This window comes from Oncorhynchus kisutch, linkage group LG2 (assembly GCF_002021735.2).
Source record: "Oncorhynchus kisutch isolate 150728-3 linkage group LG2, Okis_V2, whole genome shotgun sequence".
NCBI classification, from domain to species: Eukaryota; Metazoa; Chordata; class Actinopteri; order Salmoniformes; family Salmonidae; genus Oncorhynchus; species Oncorhynchus kisutch.
In genome coordinates, this window is record NC_034175.2 from 45,404,703 (window position 1) to 45,419,189 (window position 14,487).

Here is a 14,487-nt window from a genome sequence, read left to right on the forward strand (position 1 = left end):
CAGTATATATATATAGTTGAAGTCGGAAGGTTACATACACTTAGGTTGAAGTCAATAAACACATTTTTCAACCACTCCACAAATTTCTTGTTAACAAATTATAGTTTTGGCAAGTCAGTTAGGACATCTACTTTGTGCATGACACAAGACATTTTTCCTAAATTTTTTACATACAGATTATTTCACTTATAATTCACTGTATCACAATTCCAGGGGGTCTGAAGTTTACATACACTAAGTTGACTGTGCCTTTAACAGCTTGGAAAATTCCAGAAAATTATGTCATGGCTTTAGAAGCTCTGAGAGGCTAATTGACATAATTTGAGTCAATTGGAGTTGTACCTGTGGATGTATTTTAAGGCCTACCTTCAAACTCAGTGCCTCTTTGCTTGACATAAATGGGAAAATCAAAAGAAATCAGCCAAGATCTCAGAAAGAAAATTGTAGACCTCCACGAGTCTGGTTCATTCTTGGGATCAATTTCCAAATGCCTGAAGGTACCACGTTCATCTGTACAAACAATAGTACCCAAGTATAAACACCATGGGACTACGCAGCCGTCATACCGCTCAGGAAGGAGACACATTCTGTCTCCTAGAGATTAACGTACTTTGGTGTGAAAAGTGTAAATCAATCCCAGAACAACAGCAAAGGACCTTGTGAAGATGCTGGAAGAAACAGGTAGAAAAGTATCTATATCCACAGTAAAGCGAGTCCGATATCGACATAACATAAAAGGCCGCTCAGCAAGGAAGAAGCCACTGCTCCAAAACCGCCATAAAAAAGACAGACTACGGTTTGCAACTGCACATAGGGACAACGATCATACTTTTTGGAGAAATGTCCTCTGGTCTGATGAAACAAAAATATAACTGTTTGTCCATAATGACCATTGTTATGTTTGGAGGAAAAGGGGGAGGCTTGCAATTGCAAGCCGAAGAACACCATCCCAACCGTGAAGCACAGGGGTGGCAGCATCATGTTGTGGGGGTGCTTTGCTGCAGGAGGGACTGGTGCACTTCACAAAATAGATGGCATCATGAGGGTGGAAAATTGTGGATATATTGAAGCAACATCTCAAGACATCAGTTAAAGCTTGGTCGCAAATGGGTCTTCCAAGTGGACAATGACCCCAAACATACTTCAAAGTTGTGGCAAAATGGCTTAAGGACAACAAAGTCAAGGTATTTGAGTGGTCATCACAAAGCCCTGATATCAACCCTATAGAATTTATTTGGGGCAGAAATGAAAAAGCGTGTGCGAGCAAGGATGCCTACAAACCTGACTCAGTTACACCAGCTCTGTCAGGAGGAATGGGCCAAAATTCACCCAACTTATTGTGGGAAGCGTGTGGAAGGCTACCCGAAACGTTTGACCCAAGGTAAACAATTTAAAGGCAATGCTACCAAATACTAATTGAGTGTATGTAAACTTCTAACCTACTGGGAATGTGATGAAAGAAATAAAAGCTGAAATAAATAATTCTAGAGGATGGCTGTTTTTTTTTCAAATGCCTTCCTCACCATCTTAAATAAGCATGCCCCATTCAAGAAATTTAGAACCAGGAACAGATATAGCCCTTGGTTCTCTCCAGACCTGACTGCCCTTAACCAACACAAAAACATCCTATGGCGTTCTGCATTAGCATCGAACAGCCCCAGTGATATGCAGCTTTTCAGGAAAGTTAGAAACCAATATACACAGGCAGTTATAAAAGCCAAGGCTAGCTTTTTCATGCAGAAATTTGCTTCCTGCAACACAAACTCAAAAACGTTCTGGGACACTTGAGGATAGGAAACTCTGTCACCACCGATAAATCCACTATAATTAAGAATATCAATAAGTATTTTTCTACGGCTGACCATGCTTTCCACCTGGCTACCCCTACCCCGGTCAACAGCACTGCACCCCCCACAGCAACTCGCCCAAGCCTTTCCCATTTCTCCTTCTCCCAAATCCAGTCAGCTGATGTTCTGAAAGAGCTGCAAAATCTGGACCCCTACAAATTAGACGGGCTAGACAATCGGGACCCTTTCTTTCTAAAACTGCCGAAATTGTTGCAACCCCTATTACTAGCTTGATACAACATCTCTTCTCTGTATACATCAATGATGTCGCTCTTGCTGCTGGTGAGTCTCTGATCCACCTCTACGCAGACGACACCATTCTTTATGCTTCTGGCCCTTCTTTGGACACTGTGTTAACAACTCTCCTTCCGTGGCCTCCAACTGCTCTTAGATACAAGTAAAACTAAATGCATGCTTTTCAATCGATCGCTGCCTGCACCTGCCCGCCCGTCCAGCATCACTACTCTGGATGGTTCGGACTTAGAATACGTGGACAACTACAAATACCTAGGTGTCTGGTTAGACTGTAAACTCTCCTTCCAGACCCACATCAAACATATCCAATTCAAAGTTAAATCTAGAATTGGCTTCCTATTTCGCAACACAGCATCCTTCACACATGCTGCCAAACATACCCTCGTAAAACTGACCATCCTACTGATCCTCGACATCGGCGATGTCATCTACAAAATATCCTCCAATACCCTACTCAAAAAATTGGATGCAGTCTATCACAGTGCCATCCGTTTTGTCACCAAAGCCCCATATACTACCCACCACTGTGACCTGTACGCTCTCGTTTGCACATTCTCAAATCTACCATTCCAGTGTTTTACTTGCTATATTGTATTTACTTCGCCACCATGGCCTTTATTTTGCCTTTACCTCCCTTATCTCACCTCATTTGCTCACATTGTATATAGACTTATTTTTCTATTGTATTATTGACTGTATGTTTGTTTTGCTCCATGTGTTGTTGTATGTACTCTGTGTTGTTGTATGTGTCGAACTGCTTTGCTTTATCTTGGCCAGGTCGCAATTGTAAATGAGAACTTGTTCTCAACTTGCCTACCTGGTTAAATAAAGGTTAAATAAATAAATAAAATAAAATTCTCTCAACTATTATTCTGACATTTAACATTCTTACAATAAAGTGATGATCCTAACTGACCTAAGACATGGAATTTTTACTAGGATTAAATGTCAGGAATTGTGAAAAACGTAGTTTAAATGTATTTGGCTAAGGTGTATGTAAACTTCCGACTTCAACTGTACATACACTGAGGTTAAAAGGGAAGATGGGTGACAGCTGGAGGGGGGTGGAGACAATCACAAGGACAGGTGAAACAGATCAGGGTGTGACTGTATTATACAATATACAGTTTACTATAAAATAATAGAATGATGAAAAACTAAGTTTAAATGTATTTGGCTGAGGTGAATGTAAACTTCTGACTTCAACTGTGTATATATATATATATATCTACAAATACTGTACGTGCTCTCATGCTGTGTGTAGTATGGTATATCTATTGACTTTTTAACATGAGTTAACATTTTAATATTTTCATCCTTTAAAAGTAAAGGCACTGTACACCAGTTTGTCTTTTGATGATGAAGGGTGTCTGAGTGTAAGATTGGCACACTTCCATGTAATTTTCACATGACACCCTGTTGCTAAAATTAAACAGTGAAGAGATGGACGTTTTTCAGGTTACCACTGAGTGTCTAGTCACACTGATACTATATCTATCTTCACATTCTCCTATACACTTCAGAAGTGTTTATGATTTAGTAATTATATACTGCCGGTCACTCTCAATAGGCTGGCCCTATTCAAGCACACTTGGACTTCCTAGAGTCCATTTTGCTTTAGCTATGACAATCTGTTTTGCTCAGTTTTGATATGTGGAAATACATGTGACTTGACAGTGGAGGTTTGTATATTCATACCATTCAATAGTGCTATTATACAGTGCCAGACTTTTTCCACATTTTGTTGTTACAGACTTATTCTAAAATCCTCAGCAATCTACACACAATACCCCATAATGACAAAGAGAAAACAGTAATAATTTAATTACATAAGTAGTCAGACCCTTTGCTATGAGACTTCGAAATTGAGCTCAGGTGCATCCTGTTTCCATTGATCCTCCTTGAGATGTTTCTACAACTTGATTGGAGTCCAGCGGTGGTAAATTAAAATGAATAGACATGATTTGGAAAGGCAGACACCTGTCAATATAAGGTCCCACAGTTGACAGTGCATGTCAGAGCAAAAACAAAGCCATGAGGACAAATAAATTGTCCATAGAGCTCCAAGACAGGATTGTGTTGAAGTACAGATCTGGGGAAGGGTAGAGAGGTGACCAAGAACCCGATGGTCACTCTGACAGAGCTCTAGAGTTCCTCTGTGGAGATGATAGAACTTTCCAGAAGGACAACCATCTCTGCAGCACTCCACCAATCAGGCTTTATGGTAGTGGCCAGATGGAAGACACTCCTCAGTAAAAGACACAGGACAACCCACTTGCAGTTTGCCAAAAGGCACCTAAAGTCTCTCAGACCATGAGAAATAAGATTCTCTGGTCTGATGAAACCACGATTGAACTATTTGGCCTGAATGCCAAGCTTCACATCTGGAGGAAACCTGGCACCATCCCTACGGTGAAGCATGATGGTGGCAGTATCATGCTGTGGGGATGTTTTTCAGCAGCAAGGACTGGGAGACTAGTCAGGATCGAGGCAAAGATGAATGGGGCTAAGTACAGAGAGATCCTTAATGAAAACCAGCTCCAGAATGCTCAGGACCTCAGACTGGGGCAAAGTTTCACCTCCCAACAGGACAACGACTTCAGGACAAGTCTCTGAATGTCCTTGAGTGGCCCAGCCAGAGCCCAGACTTGAACCTGATCGAACTTCTCTGGAGATACCTGAAAATAGCTGTGTAGCAATGCTCCCCATCCAACCTGACAGAGTTTGAGAGGATCTGCAAAGAATGGGAGAAACTCCCCAAATACAGATGTGTCAAGCTTGTAGCGTCATTCCCAAGAATATTCAAGGCTGTAATCGCTGCCAAAGGTGCTTCAGCAAAGTACTGTAAATGTAATATATATATTTTCTGCAAAATGTATGCAAACCTGTTTTTGCTTTGTCATTATGGCGTATTGTGTGTAGATGGATGATGAAGAAAAAAAAGATTTAATCAATTTTAGAATAAGGCTGTAACATCACAAAATGTGGAAAAAGTCAAGGGGTCTGAATACTTTCCTAATTCCCTGTACAGAACTCTGAGTGTATCAAACATTAGGAACACCTTCCTAATGTTGAGTTGCATCTCCTCATTTTTGCCCTCCTAACAGCCTCAATTTATTGGGGCATGGACTCCACAAGTTGTCATTTATTTCAGAAAATAAAATGTGGTTTGTTTTATTTCTCTCTCAGGTGGCAAGACCAGCAACTTCTGAATACTTTCCGAAGGCACTGTATGTGATACAGCATGCAAATCTCTATATTTAATGGTATCTTTATTTCTTAAGTTGTCAAAAGGCACAATGGATTTTCTCCAATAGCATGGTTTAGGGAATAAATAGCATCTGCTGTGGATAACACACCAGCATAACTAGAATTGTGACCATGCTGCGATATCAAGCTTGTGACTGAGAAGCAATTAGCAAAGAAAGTGGAATACTTATGGTGCAGAAAAAGGCAATGTGCATATCAAAGTAACAGACAGCAGGATATCCTCCATTGTAATTTCAGAAGTTAATTCACTAAAATCCTTGTCAAACAAAGACTACCTGTCAAAAGGCCCATTGTTTGTTGCTCTGATTACATTCTGATATGAATCCACACATTTTGGGGATTTTTTTCAACTCCAATATAAACTCCCTTTTGAAATGACAAAGGACGCTCTCCTGGTGTGATTCTGGAAAGCAATAAGGCCTATATTTGTGGTGAAGGTAGATCTTTATTTCTCTAGATGACACCTGCCATCCTCAAAAACACTCCGTTGGACATGAATGGGAATGACAACGCATCAAGTACAAACAGCACCGACACATTCCATTTTTCCCTCCACATATTACGAAAACACTTTTGAAGTGATACTATAGAGGAGAATAAGTATGCTTGCCTTTCTCAACGTCTTCCTGTCCTGCGTTATTCACTTCCTACGCACAGTTTATTGTTTACCAAATTACCTATATGGGTCATCAGTAACGGGAACGAGGTGATAATGTCTCCCACCATCTGCTATCAATGATGATAGCCTTGCCGCTCAAGGAACCAGATTAAATTTGAATAGGGTTCATGCCACTTCCTCCAAATTAGGAGCACAGGGTGCAACAATTCAGGACTAACCATAGCAGACACCTCCATGACGTCCATACTAAACCAAGGAAGGTATCAGAGCTTGGATTAAATCTATTACTCCTGTCTCAGATACTCGTACTTTAAAAGCCAAGAGATCAACACACTCCTATCTTCATAAATATAACAGGGTATGATATAGAACGTAAGACCCTGGGCGGTCTCTGTGCAGTTCATTTTGGGTCACATGCTGTTTAGCCAAGAGCCCAGAGCCGTACTGCTCTCAATATGGAGCTGTGCATTTCAATCACTTATCAGGCCAGAATCAGAGGGGCCTTGTTAAAATTGCAATGGCTCTAAGTGTTCATTAGCGCTCTGCAATGCTCGTGAAATTAAATTACATTAGGAGCAACACATTAGTGAGAATCCAAACACCAGAGAGAAACGATCCCTGGGAAATATGATCTGAAATGCTTTAATACTGAATCCGTCTTTTGCTAGAATACGTGCTATCTGCATGCAAGGCGGCTGCATTTAAGAAATGCTCAAGTTGTCTTGTCTTGCTCAGTATGTTTTTCTCCCTCCATTAATTATCCTACCTGAAGACATCATACTGTAACTTAATATGCAATCTAGCATATTCTAGCTTTATCAAACTCCTTGGTGCAGTAGCAACACCACCAGACACCTTGGTTGTTCTTTCATTACAATCTCTCACACCTGCCTACATGTGACTGGGAAAGTGACCTTGATTATTTACATCCTTATCCCTTAGAGACAGTGTTGAAGATAGATTGCTTCAGATTTACCAGCAGTTGGTTTTCTACTCAACATGGCTCAGTATTTATGACATCTAAAGCCCACTGAGACGGGACGATAAGCGTTAAACACTGATCTCCAGGTACAGTACTTTATTATTTCATAGAGAACACAGGACAGTGCGTTCACTCATCTGTATTAACGAGGCAAACAGTTGTTATTTTCATCCAAAAGTGTATTAAAAGAGCTTTTGTTGTGCTTAGAAATACATTATGCTGGAAGAGTGTGGTGGTTTCCTGTTTACACTTCTCTGAAGCGTGACAGATTGAAAAGTCTCAACATTTGGGTGTTTGCATTATGGGGTGTAATTGGCATGCCATTTCCGGATTAAATTTTCACTTTATAACCAATCCTTTAGTATTTCTGTTTTTACCTGTTCTTTAATGTTGCTGTTGTTGGACTCCAGTGACGTTGCTGTTGTTGGACTCCAGTGACATGTTTGTGTCAAATTACATTACATTTCCACACCATGTTTGTGTCAAATTACATTACATTTCCACACCTGTGTCTTTTACCAGTGTGATGCGTTCAGAATAATAACCAATGGCAAATCATTTGTGTCATCCTTTAATTTAGTAAACATACTTATCACTTCCAGAAAGAAGTTAGCACGTGTTTAGCACTTCCAAACAACTTCCAGAAAGTAAAGTTTTGTCTTCAGTGAAGTTTGTTTAAATAAGGTCATTTCTTAGCACCCTTGAGAGAATGGAGACACAATGGAAGACTATATATTGAATTATTTAAGCAAAGATTTGTACTTATTGCAGTGTGTTTCAAGCTTGTCTTGTGCTTAATCAACTTCGCTTCATTAATTAAAAATAAATATGGCACCCAGTGATATCTCTTCTGATTAATGACAGCTTTGAAACTAATTTGATTAAGAATGTGCAGCTGAGGATAAGAAAATATTTGTGTGCAGTCAATTCTTCTCCCTTTCGGATCAGCACGGCTATTAATCGAATATGATCAACATAATTAAGGCAGAATATTTTTTTTATATAGTCAGAATATTTGATACCATTCCATGCTTTATTCCAGTACAATTAGGATGAATAATTATCACTCACATTATGGGTGACCTCAATACAGTTCAGTGAATAATACATTTAGTAAAAAAGACGACTTAATATAATTACAGCAAATCCATGAATAGGATCATATTTTACAATCGGGTATTAAGGAATTATGTCAGAAACTGCAAATTACAAGTAGAGCTCACTTAAGGCCTCAATATATCGCCGTAATTAAGAGGTCTGCCCAAAATGACTGGCTGCGAAAGCTGTGAGCCGAGAGGACAATGAGGCAGAAATGTTGGACAAGAGCGATGTTAATACCCCTAACTGGCAAAGAGTTCATTACTTTCAGCAGATAAAGCTCAATATGTCCGCCATTCCTCACAGTGAGCACAGGAGAGGAGGCTAAATGGAGCCATTCTCACGTTGACAAAGTGTAGCTACGTCACTGCTTCTCTAGTCACTCTCTCACTGAGGTTGACCAGAGCGGTCAGAAGTCGATCTGTTCTAACAAAATGTAAGTATCTGTGTATGAGAACGTACACAAAGAGAAAAGGCAAAACAAGTTCTTGACAACACTTTGAGAACTACGATTTATTTTGTGGGGCACTCCAGTGTCTTGATCATTATTTTTTTGAAGATAATTGATTTGGGTCATTTGGGGCCTGTTCAGGGGCCACAGTGTAGAGTGGGGCCTTGCGGGCTATAGTTAATTACAGCAATGTCCCCAGAGACAGGACCAGCAGTAACACACTACAGGGCTTTCTAAAACAACACAAAATAATTGTGATTCTTGAAAGCTATGGGACAAATCAAAATTACAGAGATTCACAGTGATCCAAAGCTTTTCCACAAAAGCAAAAAAATAAAAAAATGCCCCCAGTCTTCAAGGCAACACTTGACAGTTGAAGCATTCACCCAGTGACATTGTGGATTCTGAAGGCAACCAAGAATGTTCTGATGCTGCTGGCGTGAGAGAAGACTTCAAGCAAAGCCACAAGGCCAGGAATGTTCAAGCCGACAGTAGAAAATGTGGAGGTCACATAATTAAGGAAACATCCTGTGGTAACAGGAGACTATTTCAATGCTGCCATCAATCACCATATGGTAGGTCATTTATAACAGCGTCAATATTAAAGATGCAGCCACCTCAACATTGACTTTACGTGATCATCCTTTTGCAGCCCTGAGCATCAGGGTTTGAGCATTCAAGAATTTACAAAGCAGATAAATTTGATTGAACATCATGACATCCACTCACAGCAGGGGAGTAAAATAGTTTTACAGTATAAATCCATCCTTTAAAATCAGGGGTTGGAACCAGTTCAGGATCGAAAACCAAAAAAAAGGTAATTATTTAAGGAACGGAACAGACGGTTCCGGAACAGAACCGTCATGTTAAAATCTTGAGAACCGGTTCATAATGTTATTTTTGTTCCAAAAATATTCCTAATGTCAAGTATATAATTCTGTAATTCATTGAAGTTATAACGCTAGTAATATCCTAAACACATTCCAATTCAAGTCACATCATGATGCTCAGCACTTCAAGCCAACCCCACTCATGTCCACCCTCTCTCTCGCTCTTACCCTACCCGTGAAATGTAAGTCACATCTCACACCTGCACTTACGGTATCTGTGCATCAACCATGTAAACAACTAGCTTACCCGTTCCATAGCAAGCTGCTCTATCCACGCTAATTGGTGGAGTAAATTAATTAGCTAAATGTGAAAACTATGTTGATTTCACTGGGATTTTATTTTACAAAAAGGGACTATATGAACTGTTACTTTTTAAAATATATTTTAATTTTATTTCACCTTTATTTAACCAGGTAGGCCAGTTGAGAACAAGTTCTCATTTACAACTGCGACCTGGCCAAGATAAAGCAAAGCAGTGCGACAAAAACAATACAGAGTTACACATAAACAAACGTACAGTCAATAACACAATAGAAAAATCTATGTACAGTGTGTGCAAATGTAGAAGAGTAGGGAGGGAGTAAGGCAATAAAAAGGACATAGAGATAAAATAATTACAATTTAGCATTAACACTGGAGTGAAGTGCAGATGATGATGTACAAGTAGAGATACTGGGGCGCAAAAGAGCAAGAAGATAAATAACAATATGGGGATGAAATAGGGAGTTCGAACTGGTTCAGAGCTTTATTATGCTGGTCGGAACACTGGAATGGAATGAAAGAAGTAGGGATTTTGCTTGGAACAGAACGATTGGAAAATCATTTAGTTTCCAACCCCTGATTTAAAATATAGACTTCAAATTATTCAAATAAATGTTGATTTTGATAGATCTGGAAATTATCGACGGAGTAAACAGCTGGGGATTGAAATCAGTTTTGGGTTGGTTTTTCTATCAATGAAATCAAATGTATTTTAAACACGCTTTTTTATCTGCAGTTGTCACAAAGCACAATTTATTTTATTCATTTAACTAGGCAAGTCAGTTAAGAACAAATTCTTATTTACAATGACGGCCTACCCCAACCAATCCCGGTCGACGCTGGGCCAATGGGGCCAAGTCGACGCTGGGCCCTATGGGACTCCCAATCACGACCGGATGTAATACAGCCTGGATTCAAACCAGGGACTGTAGTGACGCCTGTTGCACTGAGATGCAGTGCCTTAGTCCTTTGCGCCACTCTGAAGCCCAATGCATATACAGACACCCAGCCTAAAAACTGAAAGAGCAAGCAATGCAGATGTACAGTAGAAGCACAGTGGCTAGGAAAAACTCCATATCAGGTGAGAGATCACTAAATCCATACCCCATCCATAGATTAAAAGCTACACTCGTTCATACAAGTAAGCAATTCAAGAGTACTGTATCAGCGAAGCTCCCCATTGTGCTTCACATCATAAAAATGACATTGCCTGTGATTTCTCCTAGGGCAGAGCACACACACCATCTTATCTCCATCCAAGCTACTCTGGGTGCAATCCTGCAGGGATAAAGCCAGCCCACAGAAGAACACACTCCCTTTCTCTCCCTCCTCTTTCTCCATCTCTCTCTCTCTGTTTCTCCTCTCCTGTCTCCCTCTCTCCCTCCGTCTCTCCCTCTCTCGTGTGTTTATCAGGGCTGCATGGATTTAGGATGCTCGCCTCGGCATATATAAGCATCTCCTCTATCTTTAATGCCTCTGCTTGAAACCTGCACTTTTCCTGCCCCGGGGAAAATAATCCCAAATCCACCTGTCAATCAGAGGCTTGCATTACCGAGAGGAGAGGGGCCTGCCATCGGCCCGATGGGGAGGACGCTGTCTGAGGGACGGGAATGAGTCTGAGAGGAAGGCCTCCGTTACTGTGGAGAACATGACAGCCTGACCTTTTATACCATGCATGCCTGGGGATTATTCCTCTGGGGCTGCTGTTGTGAGTCATATTCTACTGGCTGGGGTTAGAGGGCTGTTGGCGTGGGCCCTGTCAATCGACAACCGGCTAAAAAAAGGAGAAGAAAAAGGAACTGAATTCCGTTTCCCTCTTCTCCTTGAACGGGTGTAATTGTTATGGCATAGTGTTCATCCGTATGAGGGGCAACGGAAATCAATATGATCTCGGGCAAGTAATATGATATCGACAAATGCCTCTTAATCTTTAGGAAGCTCAATGCAAGTCACATTGGCCTATTAGTGTGGAAGGGAAATAGAATTGGGATAGTCATGAACTCTTAACACCACGATCAAGACAACACATCATTATGTCTAAATGGGAATTAAAGAAGGGGAGAAAAACAATCAGAGCAAAGACAATTACCACAGATCAAGACAGACCTCTGTCAGAGGCATGAAAAGGCAGTTTGGGAGGATGCTATTTCTGTGTGTGAAAAACAAAACAAGTCAAATATGAATCTAAAAGCACTGCACCACAGGCACGGGGCTGTTTAAGAGTCTGTGGCTCTAGATAGAATCGATAATGCCGTTCTCACTACATTAATATTCTGTGTAGGTCGGCAGCACCATGGTGTTAGTGGTCAGTGGAGGGCCAGGACATTGATTAGTAATTAAGACCCCCACCTCAGTATTTAATGAGCTAAACGGGAGAGAAATCTGAGGGCCTGTTATTTTTCAAATTTCTCAGCGCACAACAGTACTGTTTCCCAGAGTCCTGGGATATGGATTAGCGCCAAGCCACTGAAAAATATGCTATGCATAAATTATCCACCAGAACATAGGAAAATCATAATAAATCACACTAATAGAAGCCGTGTTATTGACATTGGTAGATGAGATGATGGCCTCTATTTTCTCTTGTAGGTCTATGTTACAGCTGCCTAGCTGATGGAGTAGATCTTTGGGGGCGATGTGGGATATTTCTGCCAGGAACATCTTGGCAGAGGATGGTCGACGGTGCACTCTCTCACTGTTGTGGTAGTGACACGTAGGCAGTGGTGTCAGGTATGTGTGGGCTGCTCTGTCAGCTACAGAAAGTTCATGGCCCACTCCACACGGAGTGTAGGAAATACCTGAATGCCCTGTGTGGGTGGGACTCTACAAACAGGTGCTAAATACACGGTAAATAACATTTAAATGAGACAGCTAGCACTGAACATGAGGTAACAATGCTTAGTTGTCCAGTGTCCTCCAAAGGGCCAGGGTTTCAGTCTAGAAGCATGGTTTCGACTGCTCCTACAGTTTTGCTTCGATACTGCAGTTTAATTGACGCACGACCCAGAAAGCAAATTTCCATACAAGGCCACATAGAGAAGTCCGATTTCAAAGTTCCTAATAAGACATTTTAGTCATCACCTTTGTGCACAAAACATACACTGAACTATTGAAATAACTGTCGGAGGCCAGTTGTTTTTTCTTCATCACTGACAGCCGAACATATTAACATTGTATATTCATCCAATGTCTGCCATGTTTTTGGATGAGGTGATGATGTCACTGCTCACGCAGCTCCCTGTGTACACCGAGTGCTAGTGCGCATGTAATGTTTGTCCATATAAAGCGAACGCAACCAGGATATAGACGGTCCATGAATCAGCGTATGCGAACGTGAGTTTACCTTGAAAACAATACAATCTTAAACGCATCCTCCAGTTCTTATTATACCTCAGTGGTGTCCTACTCAATGTTATGGGCACAATAGTTGTAGCCTGGTTAAACATTAGGTTCACCATTATTTCACTTCAAACAATGGTTAGCAGTCTGGTTTAATTCGGCTACAGTAATTGTCCTGAAGTAGATTTTTTAAAATCAAATATATCAGCATAAAATACTGTATGATATAGTTGGCCTCTGATTCCATCCTTCTAATACTAACTGATGAAAGCCAAATCCAATATAGATGTTGAAAATATTCTTAATATTCCTTGGCCAGGAAGGTGAAGGCTGACCTTGCTAAAACAACTCTAGAATTCTTCAGGCTTTTACATTTCTCCAAAGTGATTGAAATTATAGATAACCGACACATGAATGAAATCAGAGTCCAAATAGGAATGTCTCATGTTTCCTGTGTTGCTAGTCAGCAGAGACCCTCTCCAGACTCTGTGTCTCCTATAAAGCTTGCAGCCAGCAGAAAGCTGCAGCATGGAAAGCTGCACACAGCATCCATCCTGACACTGATGAAATTATGGAGAGTGGCACAGGGCCCCTAGAGGAACAGGGGTGCCTGGTGCCATGGATGTAAGTGCTGCTGGACAAACTCCATTTACTTCCCCCATCTCCATCCGTGGAGACTTTACTCTCCTCTCATGACATTCACTCTCCCTGACAGAGACCGATCAAAATATAACTTATTTATTTATGCATGATTGCTTCCAGGAACGGCATGTGTGCTAAAGATTTTGTTTTCCTGGAAAAAAGAACACACCGACGTTCTGACATTGAGTTTCTGAGCAACTATGCGATCATTTGATAGGCTGTAATTCAATAGCCCACAGTTTTCAGATCAGGTACATCGAAACGTTTAGAAGGAGTGGGCATGGTGAATCATGCCACTTGCTGCTGGGAATTAGGTTGAAGTTCAAAACACTCAAGAATTTTGCGATGTTGCATTTATGTTTGTATTGTAAAATGTGTAAAAAAGTGTGACATTTGTCTTACATGAAAGTATATTCTGATCTTCATAATGAGGAGCTAGAGGCTCAAAATGCTGAGTTTAATGCAGATGTGTTTTACCTGGGTTTGCAGTTTACTACGGACAGTGCGAGCAGTGAAGAGGCAGGTTTAATGAGGATATCTCGGATGAATTATTCATATTATCATCTTAAGTAAGCTCAGCCTGGTGGGTCAAGAATGTAACCTCTGAGCTCTTAGAAATATTGCAGTTCTTTTGGATTTAGGTAAATAGGATTGGCCTGTTACCGGTTTGTGAAGAGGTACTGAGGCATTCAACTTTGTGTATTATAATTAAAAGTATGTGATGACAGTGCCAGAACAATGTCAACAGCATAAGCGTATCACAATCATTGTAGGAAAACAGAAGCAGAAGGAAATACACCATTTGGACTAAACTATCCAGCCAAATAATCAC

The 14,487-nt window shown here is 40.7% G+C and overlaps 1 protein-coding gene across 2 annotated transcripts in view; it reads right to left on the reverse strand.

Moving 5' to 3' along the window:
- LOC109867204 (glypican-6) overlaps positions 1–14,487 on the reverse strand; it is a 113,981-nt gene that overhangs the window by 64,932 nt on the left and 34,562 nt on the right. The gene's annotated exons all lie outside the window — the stretch shown is intronic.